The sequence below is a fragment of the Myotis davidii genome, unplaced genomic scaffold, assembly GCF_000327345.1.
Source record: "Myotis davidii unplaced genomic scaffold, ASM32734v1 scaffold657, whole genome shotgun sequence".
Lineage (NCBI taxonomy): Eukaryota > Metazoa > Chordata > Mammalia > Chiroptera > Vespertilionidae > Myotis > Myotis davidii.
This window is the reverse complement of record NW_006287917.1, coordinates 1,226,797-1,248,264: the sequence shown is the minus strand read 5'-3', so window position 1 is coordinate 1,248,264 and position 21,468 is coordinate 1,226,797. Positions and strand designations below refer to the sequence as shown.

The 21,468-nt window shown below is 39.5% G+C and overlaps 1 long non-coding RNA gene across 1 annotated transcript in view; it reads right to left on the bottom strand.

Annotated features, from left to right (window-relative positions):
* Positions 1-10,187: 10,187 nt before the first annotated feature.
* LOC102763676 overlaps positions 10,188-21,468 on the bottom strand; it is a 50,154-nt gene continuing 38,873 nt past the window's right edge. The window contains exon 6 of the long non-coding RNA XR_001513190.1: positions 10,188-10,282. This is a non-coding gene — a long non-coding RNA (uncharacterized LOC102763676). The remainder of the gene's footprint in view (positions 10,283-21,468) is intronic.

Genomic DNA, 21,468 nt, shown 5'->3' with positions numbered 1-21,468 from the left:
ACCGCTGCAAGCCTCAGAGAGAAAGCTGCCCTCGAGTTCCGACCGAGGCCAGATAGTCCCGCTTCTCCCGTTTGAGTCTGCGTCCCTAGCGGCTCGCCCGGATCTGGGGCTCAGAGTCTCAAGCTCCCTCCCGATTTTAAACAACAACCGCGCCCTCCGCGCCGCCAGCCCGCTCCGCGTGCAAACACCTGAGAATTTCACTGAAGCACTGCGCCTCCTCTGAGTCTGGGTATGATATCCTCTTTACTCCTAGTTGTAGAATTTCCACTCAGCCAGCCCTCCTGTGATTCTGGATGATGTCCGTTCCGTCTTTTAGGTGTAATTTGAATTGGTTGTTGGAGGCAGCAATCTCTGGCGTTAACCTATGCCGCCATCTTGGTTTCTCCCCCTCCAACCCCTTTGAATAGCTTCTCTAAATGGATAGGACATTCTCAAAGATAATCTGACCATGTGCACTGAGTCTTACATACAGGCATAATTTCCAACAACTAGTAAATTCTCTTTAACTAGACATTAGTGTTTTAATAATTCACCCCAATGAAATAATCAGTCTTTCAAAGATTGTGCACAAGATATTAATGTAGCACAATTTGTAGTAGCAACCTGAGTACCTTGGGGAAGAGATTCTTACCTAGACAGCTGCGATCATCTTCCCCAGGTACAGCATGGTGTTGTACAAATTGGCCTATGTTACAGGGAATAGAGACACAAAGAGGACCAGAGAGACCCCAGACATGTCTACTAGGCTTCCTCAGGCTAATAGTCTTATAAAAAATTCCCCAAAAGGAACCAGGCCCTCTAGGTTGCTGGACACCATAAGGCTCAGGAAGATCAGTGCTGTAGGTATCCAAACCTCCAGTGTTTACAACATTGAGTTTACAGCAAGTGTTTACCACAGTTTAAGTAAGAGGGCCTCCTCTCCACTGAAACCATCTTAACGCTCCCAGTGACAACCATTGCTGAGTTTTTGCAGATGCTTCCTCCATTTGATGAAACAATTCTTCAACCAAACCTTTTCTATTGACTCATCCAAGATGAGGTCATCCCGTAATCCAATCTGGGCCTGTGCTGTGGATGCACGCTTCTCTCAGCTGTTCTGGGATAAAGTCTGTGCATCTCCAATGAGCACACTTGCTGACATGAGCTCCTTTGAGAGTGAAAGAGTTGAATCAGCTGAATCACTCCTGAGTCATCCGTGGTATCTTAGTTTACTTTATGTTATGTATTTTTTGTAATACAAGGGTTTACAGTTGTTGATTCTTCTCCACTTAGGAAAACCTTACACTCTAGGAGCTTTTTTTTTTTTTTTAAAAATATTTTATTGATTTTTTACAGAGAGGAAGGGAGAGAGATAGAGAGTCAGAAACATCGATGAGAGAGAAACATCGACCAGCTGCCTCCTGCACATCTCCTACTGGAGATGTGCCCGCAACCCAGGTACATGCCCTTGACCGGAATCGAACCCGGGACCTTTCAGTCCGCAGGCCGACGCTCTATCCACTGAGCCAAACCGGTTTTGGCAAGGAGCTTTTCTTGAACCATTTTTAAAGCAGCTCTCTCAGAGAGTAACCATCAGACAAGCAAATTCCTGAAGCTTCCTCATCTCCAACCCCTTCGGGGTTGGGGCCTCTCAAATCCACAGCCCAGTCTCCCAGCTCCTGGTATGCGAGGCTGGCATTCTTTCCTGCTGGTACAGACTGCTGAGGCTCAGCCTAGGGGATTAGACAGCCCCTTGCCCTCCAGAGAAATGGGCCAAATAAATAATAATTGAAGATGAAACGGATTTTCACGGTTTCAACTAAGGCTAAGAAGATTACTGTATTCTAACCCTAATCACAGTGGCAGCTTTACTGTGAACCCACCCGGGTTCACAGTGAGGTCACAAGTCACTGGCAGTAATAGAGGCCTTGGAGGAGTAAGGATTGTGTACCAACATGCATTGTCTGCTGTTTGCTAATTAGCTAGTGCTGCCTGCCATTTATTATACAAAGAAGTGAGCAAAACTAGGAAAAACAAGATTGGGAACACTGGGCTGACAAGCATTCCTGAAAAGGCTGTAATTATGGGTCCCAGCGAAAAGGGAAGCCGTGGCTGTCCTTGCTGAGAGAAGGAAACATATGCATCAGATCTCTGGGATCCACTAAGCTGGGAATCCAATGATAACTCTGAACTTGGCATTCATGGCTCTTCAAATTCCACGTAAAAAGCCAAATTAACTTCTAGTCAAGATGGTGGTGTAGGTAAATGTGGTACTCAGAACCTCTCACAACCACATCAAAATTATCACTAAACTACAGAAAAACCACCAGTCAGAGCTGCCCAAAGTCTAGCTGAACATAAGGCCTATAACTACAAATATAAAGCAGAAGCCACATGGGGACTGGTAGAGGGGACAGAAACACAGAATGGGCTGGCCTCACACCCATGTGTGGTGGTTAAAACTTAGGAGGGATATTTCAGCTGCGGAGGACCTCCCTGAGGAATAAGGGGTCCTAGGCCCATACCAGAATGCCCAGTCTGAGGCAATGCTGCCAGGAAAAGAGGTCCCCATAACTTCTGGCTGTGAAAATCAATAGGGATTGTGACTGAGTGAGGACAAGGGTTCCTGGAGTCCCACACATTCCCTTTAAAGGGTTCTCAAGGAATTACTCAGACTCACTTGCTTTGAGCTCCAGCACCGGGGCAGCAGCTCAAAAGGCACCACGGACATATGAGGAGGAACTGAATTGTCTAGACTTAAAACGAGGGCTGGAGGAGCAGCTTTCTCCCAGACAGAAGTGCTGGCAGAAATCAATTTTCCTTTGCTGAGCCTTCCCCAAAGAGCTTGCAGACGGCACCATGTCTGAAACTCCACCAACCTGGGTAACACTGTTCACCCCACCCAGGTGATTCCTTGAGACCCTGCCCCAGCCAACTTTCCAGTCACCCAAGAAGTTTCCAGTGGCTTTTCTATACAAACAGCTTCTCTTAGCTCATGGTTTAGACCAGGGGTCCTCAAACTATGGCCTGTGGGCCACATGCAAATACAAATATTGTATTTGTTCCCGTTTGGTTTTTGTTACTTCAAAATAAGATATGTGCAGTGTGCAAAGGAATTTCTTCATAGTTTTTTTTTTAAAACTATAGTCCGGCCCTCCAACGGTCTGAGGGACAGTGAACTGGTCCCCTATTTAAAAAATTTGAGGACCCCTGGTTTAGACTTTCCTAAGATCTCTTCAAAAAGCAGCATTTGGCCTCTGCATACCCCATACTTCTTATTAAGTGACCTCAGGCCTGGCACTAGTGGCAGCTGGCCTCTTCCAGGTACCTCCAGGCACAGCACAAGTAGCAGCCATCTGCAGATCACTTTGTAGCTCATGCTGAGTAGCCCTGGCAGGGCACAGGTGATGTCTGACCAGGGCCTGCACCTCCTAGAAAGCACAGAGCCATTCATATGTTCATTGAACTATTACTTATAATAGGCAAGATATGGAAGCAACATAAGTGCCATCGATAGATGAATGGATACATAAGTTGTGCATATATACAATAGAATATGTTTCAGCCATAAAAAAGAATGAAATCTTGCCATCCACAAAAACGTGGATGAGCCTAGAGGGTATTATGCTAAATAAAATAAGGCAAACAGAGAAAGACAAATGTCAGATGATTTCACTTATATGTCGAATCTAAAAGTCAAAATAAACAAATAAGCAGAACAGAAATAGATTCATAGACACAGAGAACATTTTGACAGTTGCCAGATGGGAGGAGGCTTGGGGGGAAATGGGTGAAAAAGTTAAGTGATTTAGAACTACAAATTGGTAGTTACAGAACAGTCATGGGGATGTAAAGTACAGCATAGGGAATATAGTCAATAATACTGTAATAACTACAATATGGTGTCAGGTGGGTACTAGGTTTATCAAGGTGATTATTCATAAGTTATATGACTGTCTAATCATGAGGTTGTATACCTGAAACTAATGTAATATTATATGTCAACTGTAATTTAAAAATTTTAAAAATATATTTTAAAAAATGGACAAAGGACTTGGATAGACATTTTTTCCAAAAATATATTTGAATGGCAATAAGCACATGAAATATGTTCAACATCACTAATCATAGCTATAATAAGATAGCACAGCACATCCAGTAGGATGGCTACTATTTTAAAAAAGTAGAAAACAATTGTTGGTGAAGATGTGGAAAACTTGTACACTTTTGCTAAGAATGTAAATACCTGTAGCCACTGTGGAAAACAATTAAAAATTAAAAATAGAATTAATATATTATCCAGAAATTCCACCTCTAGGTATATGATCAAAAGATTTGAAAGGTGGGTCTCAAAGAAATATTTGTACACCCAAGTTCATAGCAGCATTGTTCACAATAACTAAAACATGGAAGCACCCATGTGTCCATTGACAGATAAATGGATAAACAAAATGTGGTATATACTACATACAGCAGAATATTATTCAGCCTGTAAAGGGAAGGAAATTCTGCAATATGCAACATGAGGTTGAACCATGAGGACATTATGCTGAGTGAAATAAGCCAATCACAAAAAGACATACTATATGATTCCACTTATATGAGGTATTTACAGTAGTCAAAATCATAAAGACAGAATAATGGTGGTTGTCGGAGCCTGGGTGGAGGGAAAAATGGAAAGTTATAATTTAATAGTATAGAGTTTTAATTTTATAAGATAAAAGAATTTTAGGCACAGGTAGCAGTGATGGTGGTACAATAATGTGAATATATTTAATAACACATAACTGTACACTTAAAATGGTTAAGAAAGCAAATTTTATGTGTATTTTGTCACTATAAAAAGAAACGAATAAATTTTAAAAGCCAAATTATTGGGTTTAGTCTCTGCTCTACAACTTAATTGCAGTGAGACTTACGTAGTCATTGGATCTCTCTTAGCCTCAGACTCTTTATCAGTAAAATGTAATTAATAGTTTCCACCCTCTCTACTCACAAAAATCAAATCAGATAAATGACTGAGCAATTGTTTATTGCAACAGAAGCGATCACTATATAAAAGTAAGTTATAATTTCTCACTACTCCTATTGTCTCCCATTGTAATACTAAAAGAACTCTGTTGTAAGATGTAAAACTAATATATGACTACAAGACTAAACATAAGACTTACACTGTAGGGCTAAAAGTATTCCATTGTCCATGCTATAAATCTAAGACTAAAAGAATTCAACCGTCTCTAAGAAAGCATCACTGAACATTGCCAAGTAGAAATGGAGTCCTCGCTCCCTAGAAAGTCTTTCACCACAAACATTTCACTGCATCTTTTTCTGTTATTTATTTCTATGCTTATTTCTTTGGAATATGTATAAGTAGATATGTATAATTACAACAATACTATATAATATGTGCCTTGGTTTCTTAATTCTGGTTGTTTCCCCAGTGAGGATTTCCTTTGTTTCAAACAGGATAAAATGTATTTTTCCAGTCATAGTCCATTATCCCTTAAATGTATATTTAAGATAAAGCTCAGCAAATTATCACCTTTGAAACCAGATAGTGATTTTTATGTATAATATTGCTAGAGTCTTATGAGTCATTTTTCATTATTTATAACACATTATGAAGTGATAGATCATTGGAAATGCCATGTTAAGAAAATATCATTTCCTTTCTCAAATGAATAAAACATATGTCTTTTTCCCCAAAATGAGATAGGAAGCAATAAAAATATTTTTCTGGAGTTATATAAATTATCTTTCATATATTTTGGGAGATCATCCAAAATACAAATATCACAAAATATCAATGTGGTATTTGAACATAACTTTTAGCACATGTGAATTTTCTACATCTAATTATACTCACCACTAGCACTTCTTATCTTGAGTGCATCAAAGCATTTCACACATCATAATAAAGATTTTTTTAATTGAAGATTTAATTTGGGGTGATATTCAACAAAGAAATTCTGCAAAAATAATCTTCATAAAATTCTATCCTATATAATAAAAGCCTAATATTCAAATTGACCAAATGGCAGAATGACTGGTAGCTATGACGCACACTGACCACCAGGGGCAGATGCTCAACACAGGAGCTGCTGCCTGATGGTCAGTACGCGCCCATAGGGGGAGTGCTGCTCAGCCAGAAGCTGGGCTTACAGCTGACTAGTGCAGCAGCAGTGGCAGGAGCCTTTCCTTCCTCTGCTGCAGGCGGGTGATAAGGAGCAAGGGGTCCCGGACTATGAGAGGGATGTCTGACAGCTGGCTTAGGCCTGGTCCCGGGGGGCAGGGGGTGATCTGGTCTAGGCCAGCAGGTGGACATCCCCCAAGGGGTTCCAGACTATGAGAGTGCACAAGCTGGGCTGAGGGACTCCCCCACCCCCAATGCACAAATCTCATGCACCGGGCCTCTAGCATATGGCCACAAACTCAATTTCTAGAGCACTACAACGAGTGCTCTGTTTCAAGATAAATATACAGCAAATGGAATCAAACCAACCCATTATTTTCATTTTTACCTATGATAATTATTTGTTAAAATGAAATGAATACAAATAGCAATTTTTAACAAGTATGGTCAGCTAAATAAATAGCTTTAAAAACTTTATTACGTCTCTCTGTCTTTCATTTAAAATATCTTCCCCTGCCATTATTTTAGTTTTGGGTCCTCTGCAATTATTATTTTGGATGTCGAATTGCTCTTTATCAGTAACACCTGTAAAATATGTCTAAGAAGTGGCAATGGACATCATCTCAATTGCACAGGGATGTGCTACTTTTAGAGTCAGAAGAAGAAACTATCCATTTCAGTCAAGGTAGAAAAAAAGTACAGATCTCATAGAGAATATTTTTATTTATATTCATTAGATTACTCAAAGGATATGTAATCTAGAGTGTTTGTGTAAGGATGACATTTCAATGTAATCTTGGAATCTTAGATGGAAATTTAACCATTAACATGTTTACCTAAAAAAAATGAAATTAGGAGATTAGAAATTTGGGAAAGAAGGAAGGAAAACAGAAATAAGAGAGGGAAGAAGGGAAGGTAAAATACATAAAGAGAAGATGAGAAAGAAACAGGCAAAGAGGGAGTACTTGTATTCCTAATCTGGGCCAAGAATTTTCACTGGTATTGTATCATTTAGCTATCAGTCTAACCTTGAAATAATGGTATTACCTATATTTTAACAATGAAGTAATTGAAGTTCAGAGAAGAACAGCTTAATTTCACAATTAACACAACTTGTAAGAATACAGATCTTTTTGCTGGTGGAGGGTCTTGACTTCAATTTGTAAAATATGTAACATCTGTGAAGCAGAATAAATTGAGGCATGCCTGCAGCATCTAACTTCAAAGCCTATATTTTTTTTTTCACATACCACACTAATATTCTAGAAGTTGCCTGAATGTCCTATGAGCTTTTCTCCTGCCTGATTTATGGAAACCGCTCAATCTGGCTATTTTCTAGCACACTGCAGCATGCTTGATACCCAAGAGACACTCAATGAATGATTCCCAAAAGCAGAAGAAATGGGAAAATGAGTTTTTGTTCTTATAGAGGAAACAAAGGGAGGGAGACATCAAAAGATGAGAATGACACTCAGCTCTATTTCGCTTAAAAAGTAAATTTGCTTGAATTGAGTTTAAAACGTAAATTCAGATTAGCTATCACCAAGAAGTGTGATTTGGACTCAGATTATCTCTAAACTGGGAAAACACACACACACTCACACAACAGAAGTTGGTTTAAACCAGTGACTTATCTGTGTATTTTCTTCTGCTCTAAGGAAGCTCAAAGGTGTGGTAATAGATTCTGAGGACGTGATGGATCCTCACAGACCATATTCCTACCACAAGATTAAATCCCAAATAAGCATGCCTTCCAGAGGCTCCTTCAGACCTGGAATTAGCCTGCCCCCAAACTCCATCTCATGTATTTTGAAGCCTCATCACCTGGACTGAGCTGAATTTCCCAAGATGCAGGCCTGATACCTGAGATGCTTCTTGGGGAACTCAAGCATTAAACACTCAGACTGTGCTTTACACAACTGGTATAACAGGACGGCAGCAGCAGGTGTTTGGTTTGTTGCTGCTAATGGACAATTCACTGGGCAACTATATTAATTACAATAGCAAGATGGGCATAGCAAGTAGCAGAGACTCCAACTAAAATAGCTTTCAACAATAAAAGGAAAGTTAGCTCACAAGGTTGAAAAGCCTAGTTACATGGCGAAACTTGACTGAGTAGTTCAAGGGTACGTAGAAGGTTTCAACTTCTTCAGTCTTTCTACTCCACCTTCCACAGTATTGGCCTCTGTGATGAAACTCATTAGCTATGCACCCAAGTTTGTAGCTCATTCTGTTGACACGAGTGGACTATATGCATTTGCTAGCATTTTTTACAGTCAGGTTGTGGCCATATGACCAGCTTCTAGCCAAGAAGATGGCAAAACTGATGTGTCTACTTCCATGTGTAGCCCATGCAGGATTCCCATGCTTTCTCCTTCCACTTGCGGATAGAGAAAAACATCAGTCTTAGGAGCCATGTGTACAAGATGGAAAGCCTGGGTTGGCATCAGTTGAAGGAGAGCCACCTGTCCATGAAGAGCACCCAGGAAAAGAAGTTATAGTATTTGAGCTATTGCATTATTTTATTGACTTATTTTAAAAAACAGATACCAGAAGCAGAATGATGCCCCAACGACAAGCTAAACTTTATAAAGATGGTTTAGTTAGTTATAGATAAAACACGCTGAAAAGTGGTGATCCATATTGTACAACAGAAAAATATTTGATAAAACAAATGCTTCAGTAATTTGAAAGGTAATTATGAGGATACAGCACAGGGGAAGTGGTTGAAAAGATCCAGAATCTTAGCTATATATTGCAACTATACTAATAACTTACTGCAAGAAAGAGATCAGCTTAGGTAATCATTTTCAATCGCAAATAAAAGTAACATATAGATTCCAGGATTCAGGGCCTCAAAGCATTGAAAAAGTTGACTTATTCTGACCCTCAAACAATAAAAGGTAAGAGTGAAAAAAGCTTTAGACTACAGCAACCTAATAACATGTGGCATTCCCACAGATGCCTTCCGATGGTTTCTAGGTAGCCATTGTTGAGAATGAGAGGTGTGTGATAAGAAAACAAACATAAAATGAACCAGATTTCAGACTTATGCCTAGAAAGCAATGTTGGTGTATTAACTGTCAGGTGAAATTGCCTGGAAGCAAATAGTTCTACTAATTTTTGAGGAAAATGAATTGCTAACAAAGCCTGAACCAATACTAAAAATGCCTTAACCATTCATGCCTCAAACACATATGAGTCCCAAAATTTCATGAATATAAAAGAAGTATGACATTTCAGTGACCCTTAAGGAAGGACTGCTCCCCAAACTAATTTCAGCTATCGCCATGAAAGGTAATGGGGGATAATTAATAGGAAGTACCTCCTGGGAGAGGGGTTAGGACCTGCAGAAAAAAAAAAAAAAGATGAAAAAGTTTCTTACAGAAAGTAGAATAAAATCTAATCAAGGTATCTCCTGCATTTGTCAGGGGCAAGGGACCTCACAATGCCTGCCTGACAACATGGTCATCATTGTTATGGACCACAGGCTGTAGCAGAATCCCACTCTTCTTGTTGTTGTTTTATAAAAAAAAAAAAATTTTAGAGAGAGAGGAAAGGAGAGGAAGAAAGAGAAACATTGATGTGTTTCCTCCATGCCCCCTACCGGGGATTGAGCCCACAACCCAGGCAATATGCCCTGACTGGGAATCAAACCCAAAACGTTCATTGCACGGGAGAACACCCAACCAACTAAGGCAGAATCCCACTCTTTTCTTTGTTTAAATGGAAGTTTTAATTACAGTGATCTCATTCTTGTCCCAATACTTTTCATTGGTGGGCAGGGGAGAGCAAATAATTTTCTCTCCTTTGTCATGGAGTGTCTTCTATTATGTGGAAGAGTAAAAGTGGTATTTGGTGCCCATAAAGGTACCATATCACAGAAACTTGCCAACCATTCTCCAAAAACTCCTTCCAGTGTTTTCCTGGGATTATAGTTTGACTCTTATTTCCCACTGGCCTTTTGTTCAGATATGGCCATGTGACTGATGTCTAGTGAGGGCAATGTCACAGACGTGAGCAACCACTTTCAGACTTGACTCATAAAAATTACCTACATGTGATCCTTCATGCTTTTTCTCTTTCCGTGGCCTGATGGAAAAGAGATCTTGCAAGCTGTGTGCTGAGAATGCAGTAGCTGCAAGATGTAGAGTTTGGATGCTTCTGTTTCTAAAGGGGGTGGAGTAGAGGAAAAAGAATTATCCACCTTCTTGAAACAACCAATAAAATGGACAACATTTTTTTGTTGTTGTTAATCTTCACCCGATATTTTTAGAGAGAGTGGAGGGGAGGAAGAGAGAGGGAAGAGAGAGAGAGAGAGAGAGAGAGAGAGAGAGAGAGAGAGAGACATCAATGTGAGAGAGACACATCGATTGGTTGTCTCCCACACTCACCTGACCTGGGTGGGGATGGTACATGCATGCCCTTGACCAGGAATGGAACCTGTGGTCCTTCCATACATGGGCTGCCACTCTAACCATCGAACACACAGGCCAGGGCACATAATTTTAAACAATGATTTTCAGGGCCATAGCCATCAGGTAATGAAGAACAATGATCACTGAGAGACAGCAAACAAGGTACGCCCCTTGTAACTGCCTTGAGAGAGTTTGTAGGACATGGCTGAGGGAGCAAGAACTCAGGCACAGCCCCGTGTACTGTCTGAATTAAAAAGTCATAGATGGGAGTCTGGGGCACCAGGACAGCTAGAGTTCAGTAATATTTTCCATCCACAGTTGGGGAGCCACCTTTTTGGGGGGCCAACTTATGTTACATGCAGATTTTCCACTGTAGGGCAATTCAACACCCCAACCCCTGCATCAGTCAAGGGTCAACTTCACTATAAAGGAAAGAGCTGCCCAGGAAGAGAAATCAGAAGACATGCTGAGTTTACACCTTAAGTGTTTTTGCAAAGTGCTGATTAGCAAATGTGCACAAAGAAACTATTCAACTTGCCTCAAGTATGGCTCAAAATTAGAAGAGATTAAATACTTCTCTACTCTTGCCTAATAAATAATGAAAGCAAGTCCTGAAAGGATGAAAATGTTTATAACTAACATAACAGCATTTAAGAACAAAGCTCAAGGATGTTTTCAAGAATATAAAAACCAGGTGGCAAATGCTACTATGCCACCTAGCCTTTTCTTAAGACAAGAAATAAAGTGGCTTCTTAAGCATAGGTGTGCTATAGCCAACAATGACAAAGAGTAAGAAAATGTCTGAATGGATGCAGGTTTCCCAGTCACTTCCGACTCGGCAATGAAGTCCCATTAAATCTGGGAGAGCAAAACAGAAATAAGTGGATCATTTGGAGAACTGCTGATTTATGTGCCCTGGCATGCTTGTGGGTTTATCATCACCTTGGTGCTATGTGATGGCTGAAAATTACAGCATCATGTTGAACTCAAACTAGACTGGTATGAGAACAGTCAGTTCAGGTTATAAGCAAATCTATTGGGTAGGTCATTTGTTTGTACCCACCATCTTGTACAAAATCATTGGCAGTGTGTACCATTATAAAATAAAGGGATTTTTATTAAATGGTTCTTTAAATTTTTCAGTATTGTATTTTATAAATTTTTCAGTATTGTATTTTATAATGAGTGATTAATGTATTGACCCACTAAAATAGTATTTTAGTAGTTACAAGAATATTTCTAATAAAAAATAAATTAAAATGATAGTGACAGTGAAAAATATCCAAAGAATAGGCCATGGCAATTCAAAAGAACAAAATCAGTACACAAAAATTAAAACATAAACCAAGCAAATGCCTATTTGTATGATTAAACTCAACACTGGAATTTAAATTTCAAAAAAATGACATCACCTATCACATTTAATTAATATTTTAATTTTTAATTAAATAAGTCCTAGATTTATATATCTAATCTATGAATGTGTTTTGATTTTTAGTTTTGAAGAGCTAGGGAGTTCATAATGAGTCTTATTTTTATACATATTTTGGTAACATTGTAATTAAAATAAGTTAAACCAACTCTAGGAATCCATGACAATTTTTTCATTTTACAGGAGGTCTATATTATACTCAAGTTTGAGAAATAATTTTATATAGAACATTTTCTTATATGTGTAATTAGAGGGCTACTTCTACATTTCTGATATTCTCAAGTTGATGGGAAAAGTACCAGGAGAAATGGGAGAAGTAGATAGAGGAGGATTGTAGGATGAAAATGGACCACCCAGAAACTCCTTACACCTTAGACAATTAATAAAAACCCTTCATGAAAGGGAATCCTTCAGGGTTGGCATTGTTCCTTTCATTGATACCCTAGACTTAAAGTGCCTTAAGGAAGTTTTCATATCTTATTCACCATTTCCTTGCACTCCATCTTACTTAACAATATGCATTTAAGTAAATACAAGCCAAAATTGGTCAAAATTAAGGAAGTGGAAAGTGAGTCCATAAGCCACACATCTTTCAATTGAATAAAATTTATTGACTATGTATTGAGAACAGTTACTATGCTAGATGCTGTGGATGTACAAATGAAAATAATATAATATTTACCCATGAATAATCACTGAGAAATATAGAAATAAATTATATAACAGTATGGCAAATATACTAGAATATGGTAAATATATACATATAGTCCAGGAATTATTCCGAGGATGGAATAATTAATTTCAGAATGGTAGGGGTTAGAGGGAGAAGGGTAAAGGAAACTTTTAAAGAGGAGATGGTTCAAATCTGTTTTAATTACTGAAAGGATGTTTCTAAGTGGTATAGCCTATGGAGATCATTCTAGGCCAAGGGATAGTAGATTTTCTAGGTAAACAATGGCCAGAATTTTAAAAAATCTAACTGAATGAAGCAGTGAATTTTATGACAAAATTAACTATTTAGAAAAGTAATATGATATGTTACATTCACTAAAATTGAGTAATATATTGGACTTTACCTAGTTAAATATACTATACTTATTTAACTAAACTCATCTTCCTGAAATCAAAAAAGAAAATTTTATATTACAAAATATTCTCATATGGATGGTGCACATTAAGATTTTACACTTCAGCCCTAACTGGTTTGGCTCAGTGGATGGGGAGTCAGCCTGCAGACTGAAGGGTCCCAGGTTTGAGTCTGGTCAAGGGCATGTACCTTGGTTGGGGGCACATCCCCAGTAGGGGGTGGGCAGGAGACAGCTGATCGATGTTTCTCTCTCATCGATGTTTCTAACTCTCTATCCTTCTCCCTTCCTCTATGTAAAAAAATCAATAAAATATATTTTGAAAAAAAGATTTTACACTTCCTCTGGTGTACAAGTCAGAGAACCAGAGTAGAATTAGTAGGGATATATAGATAGATATAGATATAGATATAGATATAGATATAGATATATGGATAGAGAGAGAGATTGAGATTGCAGGAATTGGCTCATGTGATTATGGAGACTGAGAAGTCTCACAATCTACTATCTGCAAGCTGGAGACCCAGGAAGCCAGCGATTCAGTCTGAGGCTGAAGGCTTGAGAACTAGGGGAGCTTAGGGTGCAAATCCCAGTCCAAGGACTAGAGAAGATGAGAGATGTGTAAGCTCAAACGGTGAGAGGGAAAAAAAGGGGGAGGGGCAAATTCCTCCTTCCTTTGCCTTTTGTTCTACTCAGTCCTTCAATGTACTGGGTGATAGCCACCCACATTGGGAAAGTCAATCTTCTTTGCTGAGTCCACTGATTCAAATTTCATCTTACGTGGAAACACCCTCACAGAAACACCCAGAAATCATGTATAATCTGGACAATCTGTAGACAGTGAAGTTAACATATACATGTACCACATCTGGTTACCTCTGTGATGGGTACTGTGATCATATTTATTCTTTTTTGTTGTTGTTAATCCTCACCCAAGGAAATTTTTTCCATTGATTTTTAGAGAGAGTGGAAGGAAGGGGGAGAGACACAGAGAGAAAAACATCTATGTGAGAGATACACATCGATTGGTTGCCTCCCACAGGAGCTCCAACCAGGACCAGGGATCTAGCCTGCAACCTATGCTCCCTTGGTATCCTCCCTTGACCAGAATCGAACTCGGGACCCTTCAGTCTGCAGTCCAACGCTCTATCCACTGAGCCAAACCGGCTAAGGCCATATTTATTTTTATATCTTTGTTAAGAGAAGGGTGTTTGAACTGTACTTTTCTGTTACCAGAAAAGTTAGTGTAATAAAATAGGCTCACCACAAATAATGCAAAGATATGGATCTTAAAACATACTATTAGTGAATACAGTTAAACTAATATCCCAATAATTGATTCCTTGGCTTTGAGCTCATGAAATTACTCAGCAAAGCTTTAGTGTCTGGATTGAAACTGAGATGAATGCAGTTTAGTAGACATCTGCTAAATAAAAATAGGGCCTTAATAGAAAGTAATAACCAGAAAGTACAAATCATGTGACAGTCCTTTAGCTCCAATAACCGGAACTATGAAACTGAAACCTTGCAACATTTTGCCAAATGTAAGGACTTTTGAGTGATAATAAAAGGGATCTTGGCTGACAAATTAGGCATTGCTCATCCAGCTTCTTTGATGAGTGAACTTGGGTTCCTTGCCCTCTTACTGGGGATGTCTTCCCAGCATTCCGTGGTCTGTGTACCACCAAACACAAACTCTTTTTCTTAGTTCCTGTTCTCACCTACTACCCACTCCTCCCTCTACCAACTTTCACAGCTCCACCTGCACCATCTGCCCTGAAGCCCTTCAGAACTAATTCCATGGTGCCTTATTCCTGTTCTTATCTGTCATTTCCCTAGGCTCAGAACTCCCAGATCAATCTCTGAACGCTCCCCCTTATGACCCCTAATTGTGACCACACTTTTGAAATCCTTCCACTATGCCCTCAGGAACTCATATGCATTCTGTTACCAGCAAAATCCTCCTTTTCCATACCACTGTCTCTGAACAGTCTCTGTTCCTTCTGGAAACCAACTTTTGCTAAGGATCCTGTTTTCCCCATGGCTGTCTAACATGCTCCGTGTAATCATTAATATGTGGTTAGAAGTTGAGACAAGAGATCACGGGGGGACTTCCAGAACAAACCTTTCAACCTTCAGGCAAATGAGCTTCAGTGGCCTTCAGTGGCCATGCAATTATAGGAGAAACTAGCTTCCTTGTGTATTATTTTATGCTCCAACTGGAACAGACTACAGAGAATCTTTGAGTTCTAATCTCATTTCTCTTCCCAGTAGAACTGTGATTAAGAAAAAAAGGGGGGCAGGGAGTCTTTGGTATTGCCCAAAGAGCCAAGGTTTGTACTCACTTCCAGAGGTTTGAATGCTGGCCTTTCATTCTCCTACTTGTGTGACTCTATGTAAGATTCATAACCATTTGAAGTGTGAATTTGTCTTATTTTTAGAACATAAAGGGTAATATCTTTGAGACTGAAAATTCATAGGTAATTTAAATAAAATATGTATACTAAAAAGTGGCACATGTTCCTCTCTTTTGGACTTAAATATATGTCTGTGAAGCCTTTGTTTAGGAGAAGGGTGTTTGAACTGTACTTTAGATACCATATCTCTGTAGCTCTTACAAAAATAAATAACAGGAAACCATCCTACTTTTCAGATTGTTCCTTCACCTCTACATTGAAATAAAATACCACTCCCACTTTGTATATTCCTTTTCATTATCTATGCCCTTCCATATATATTGCATTATTTTCATAATTTTGCAAGTATAAGTTCATGTTTACATATAAAAAGACTGAATTTCAAAGAAATCCTTTTAATTTCATACTGCTCCTCAATGAAAATAATCTACTTAGATAAACTGTGGATCAATGATGGTGAAAGGAGTTTTAGGGATAAAATAGGCAGGTTTAGAGAGTTTTAGGAATGAGGGGGGTCCATAGGAGAGGAATGCATAGATGGAGACTTGAAGACACCAGGGTACTTATCTTAATACAGAGGATAGAGAAATGCCACAGAAAAAGGAGGTCCAGGCAGATGGAAACATTTCTGAACTGAGAAATTAAAACAGCTATAAACCAAGGATGGACAGGAGTATCCCTGGCCTGAGCAGCTGGGAGATCAAAGGCAACTCCAACCAGCAAGATAAGGGGGAAAGAGGGGGACACCACATGGGCTTTGAGCTTTGAAACTAATACCATTAGCAGAATGGCCAATGAGGAAAACATGGGAGTCCCAAATTAAGGAAAGGGACCAGTAAGAAAGGGTCAGGTTCAGACAAAGAACTGCAACTAAGGGACATGAGACACAGGGGGACACTTGATTTTCCCATTAGAGAGAGAGAGAGAGAGAGAGAGAGAGAGAAATAAGGTTTTTTTCATGGGGGTAGGGGAGAGTCTTCCCAGGAGACACCCCTGCCCCAATGGAGTTTGTATCTTCTTCCAATAAACTTCTACATTCTTTATTAAGGAAGCCTTTTTGTCCATGAGTTTATTCTTCAAATTTTGTGAGGACACACGGGAAGAAAAGTCTGCACCCCGAACCCCATGTTTCAATGGTATCTCTAAATATAAGAAATTCCTAAACTCAAGAGATGATTCATAAAATTAAAAAGATTTAATATAATAAAATGTAGTTTAACTGTTAGAAATTAATAAAGCAAAGGATTTCCATTTTCAACTGTAATAAGCTAGATATTACCCATACTCCCACTGGGCATAAATAATTAAGCCTAGAAAAAGTCAGATAAATTTTACAAATCCTAATTATTTTTAAAGGCATCATCAAGGTGCCATGGAAAACAAAAATTAGATTAAAATTTCAGAGACAGAAGTACCCTGAGTAAGTGAGCTCTTGACCTCAAATCATTTTCCCCTCGAAGGGCATTTGCCCATTCTAACTTCAGGCTGAGGACTGGGATTAGCCCAGGCCTAGGATCTCTGCTGGGGAAAGAGAAAACAGAAAACCTTTAGCTATCATGCAGGACTGGTATAAAATGAACTGGAAACTTGAGGGAGCTCAAAGACTACAGATTAGTTCCCAATTTCCAATGTGTGGGAGGGGGTTTTCCACATCACCAATAATTCTCTGATACCAGCTGGGCATACTGACAAGTCAACTCAGTCCTTACAATGCTACCCTAAGATAGCATCAGATTCCACAAGTAAGAGCTCAGTTCCACAGGACTGCCTCCATCCACTCAGACACAAGTCACAAGCCCAGGTTATCGGCTGTGCTCCTGACAAGCAGTTATAGGCTGGAGGTCCCAGTGATCCTCAATTTGGGTTTGATTACTTTATGAGACTAGTTCATCAAATTCAGAGGAAATCATTTCATATGCTAGATCACCAATTTATTATAAAACTATATAACTCAGAAACAGTTAAATGGAAGGGATGCACAGGGCGAGGTATGAGGAAAGGGTGGGGCACATCCATGCCCCCTCCAAGCATACCACTCTCCCAGTACCTTCACATGTTCACCAACCTAGAAGCCCTCAACCCCAACCTTTCAGGTTTTCATAGAGGCTTCACTACTTTAGACATGATTGACTAAATCACCGGCCATTGCTGACTAAACTCAATCTGCAGTCTCTATCCTCTCCCATCTCTGTGTGATCAAGAGTGGAACTGATGCCCTAACCAGTTTGGATCAGTGGATAGAGCATTGGTCTGTGTACTGAAAGGTCCCAGGTTTGATTCTGGTCAAAGGCATGTACTTTGGTTGCGGGCACATCCCCAGTAGGGGGTGTGCAGGAGGCAGCTGGTCGATGTTTCTCTCTCATCGATGTCTCTAACTCTCTATCCCTCTCCCTTCCTCTCTGTAAAAATCAATAAAATATATATATTTTTTAAAAAAGAGTGGAACTGATCCAACCCTCAAAGCACACAGTTGGCTTCACTGGCAACCAGCCACACCCCCACACCCCCACACCCCGCCCCCATGCTTAGGTGCTTTCCAAGCCACCCTATTAACACAACAAAAGACACCTTAATTGTTCTCAGCACTTAACAAATTCCAAGGGTTTGGGGAGCTCTGTGCCAGAAAAGGTGAGGAAGACCAAATATATTCTTTCTTATTATAAATCACAATGTCATAAAGGCCCTCATAAAAGAGTTCCTAAATTTGAGGACAGAAGAGAGGCTGGGAGTGATGCAAAAGATTCTATAAGAAAAAGTAGAAAGTTCCTTGGTCTCAGGGTGATTAGAATATAAAGCAAGACCAGTGAGAGGAGGTTGGTCTCAAATACACAACCAACCTCTCCCTCAAGACATTGGCCAGATTTTGCAATTGTATGAGGTAGGTGGCAGAAGAGCTGTGTGAAAACCTCTGAAGGACATAGTTGTATCTCCCATGGGTTTTCAGTACTAAAGAGACAAAAATGTGCCAATCTCTCAATCCAAATCCCAAGATTAGGATTGTTACGTGCTTCTAGTGAAGTGCCTTCTTTATTGTCATGTGATGACCCTCCTGATCCATGGTGATATTCCACATTCTAAAGTTGACCTTGCATTACTGTAGTAACACCAGCTCTTTTGATTAGTTTTAGGTTAAATAAATATGTACACATCTCTCTCTCCCATAGCAGTTTCTCTCATATTTTTTGATAGTGTGGGAGGGTACCTTCATTTGTTAAATGACCAAAAAAGGTTTCAAATTACATGCATGGATATGTGTGATGGCCATGTTGTGAAAAGCATAAAGTAGGGTGCAATTTATATGTCCCTTCAACATGTTCTCTCAACATCAGTTTTGCAAAGATACATATGACCAATGTGATTCTTACAAATCAAAATAATCTCTTCAGTACATTCATGATGATGCTCAACAATTCTCAGGACACTATATTCTAACTCTTCCTCTTTATTTCCCAATCAGAATGCAAATGATTGAGAGATGATATTTAGTCATTTAGTCAATCCATTACGATTTATATTTTAAACATAAACCATTCCTTGAAAAATTTACTTATTATGCTAACAATATTTTAAATTGGTAATTTTCTCAGTATTGATTGAGGGCAGACCCATAACTGAAACAAAACGATATATGCCAATACCCACTCCCCCCAAATTCCAAAGGGATAGCAGACCATTTGTGTAGATTTTTTTTTTTTTCAAAAAATGTGACTAAAAAGTCACCTCCTGAGTTGAGATTGAAGGATGAGAAATTTTTTGAAGGAAAGTAGTTGAGAATGTTGCAATGTATTTTCCTCACCACTTGCTCCCAAATAAAGTAAAGGGTGTACTTCTCTTTCCATGAGGCCTATTGAGAAAGGCTTCAAGACAACCACTTAGACAACTTGATATACATCCCCTGGAGTGTGGAAACTAATGCCTGAGAAATCTACGATGAATGGCTGTGGCTATTGTCCTAGTTCCAGAATGAAAAGTCATATCTACACTGGGAAGCAGCTTAGTTTCCACTGATGACAGGAGGAAGATGCAAATGTGTCAAAGATCCAACAATGATTGTGTAGTAGGAAGCCAGCCAATTGTTTAAAAATAGACTTTGTCGACCTGGCTGGTGTGGCTCAGTTGGTTGGGTGTTGTACCATGCACCTAAAGGTCACCAGTTTGATTCCAGGTCAGGGACCATGCCTGGGTTTGGGCTCCACCCACTGTGGGTGGCATTCAGGAGGCAGCTGATCATGTTTCTCTGTCTCTCTCTCTCTCTCTCTCTCTCTCTCTCTCTCTCCTCTCTCTCTAAAAAAAATCAATAAAAAGGTTTTAAATAGTCTTTGTCCAAGAGTCAGCTTCATTATAATTGTTTATTAGATTCATAAAGAAAGGGGTGGGGGTTGTGCGTGAACAGCCAAGAGGAAGACCTTGCTGACATCAAGGGTGTAGAAATCAGGTGATCCCAACTAGGAAGTCCCCATGGAACTCACAAATGTGCCTCATAAGGGAAAAAATAAAAATCATTTAACATCCACCATGTCCCAAATCACTAGCTACAGATCACAACCACACAATTGAAGACTGGCATTTCCTGAATCTAACCTTTGTTCTCTTCCTACCCTGTTCCTAGAGAATTCAAGAATTAGAGTTCATGAGAAGAATTCCATCATGTTTCCTTCCCCATTAACTGGCTTCCCAACGTGATGTCGGTGCATGTTGGAGAAGAAACCTTCAGTTTCCAGTGGATTTCATAGTTTGTTTGTTTTTCAGAGTGGACATCTCAATTACTAGACTGAATGTGTCCTCAGAACTAAATAATGTTTTATTATCTGGGAGTGACTCGAATAGTCTTTTAACACAGGAGCTAGTTTTCAGATGGAGCAGGGAGAAACTGCATCGTAGCAGTTGTAAGAGCTGCTATTGGTAGGGGGAGACAGTTGTTTCTGTTGGAATCCTGTCACAGACAGCTAGATGCTGATCAATTCCAGGGAACACAGGTAAAGTAATTGCCCAGCTTCTGTAGCATTTGGGTTGGTGTAATGTGACTGGGATCTGCCCAATAAATGGTCAGTGGAGATGTGCTACTATGTAGACCTGGCTATACTAGTAAACCACCCCCATGATTCCCCAATTTTCTCCTGACATCATGCCTAGAAGTGAGGGCCTCTGAGATTCTGTATGATGGGAATCTTGCTACATGGTAAGAAATCAAGATCCCTGAGTCACTGCTTGGAAGCCAGAACCATCCCCAAACTCAGCAAATCACCTGACCATATGCAAACTGTAACAGGAGCAAAAATAAACTTTTATTTTTTTTAATACACTGTGATTTCAGTTTGTTTTCCTCAACACAGCCCTAACTCTCCTTCCATAAAATTCTGACAATATTAGCAATTATATGAATAGTTCCCACAACTGATTCTGAGTAATCAGTGGGTGTTAACATTAAGTAGAGAATAATTTCCTTGGAGAATCAAGTATGCAGGCATCTCTCCTTAAAGCCAGATGAGAATCACAAAATCACCCAAATCTGTTCTTTAGTGAACAATGTCATAACACTGTTATGTGGAGGGAAGGGAAGGGTATGTCTATCTGAGGTCCACAACAATGGGTAAGATGAGCTGAGAATTTAAACCCTATCCAATCCTAAAACAAGCCCAATTCTTGGTTTCTCAGTGGGAAGAAAAGTATATAACTTCCAATTAGATTAATGAGAGATTTTGGTGATGCACAAATTTGAGCTTGGCCTGGAGAGGTTGGTGGGATCTGATTAGACAGAGGACAGAGAGGCTATTCCAAGAGGGAAGTGCAGCCCAAACAAAGGGTACAGGTACAGGAATGAGTGTGTTACAAGCATAGGAAATGGGCCAGTCACTAACCATGATAGATCCCAACATTTGGACCATGGATATTAAGACTGAAAAGATCAAAAGGGGTTTAGGGAAGAATTTTGAATAAAGGATTGATAAGATAGCATAATTTGACTATTAGATGATTCCCAGGGATAATATATTGTGACTAGGGA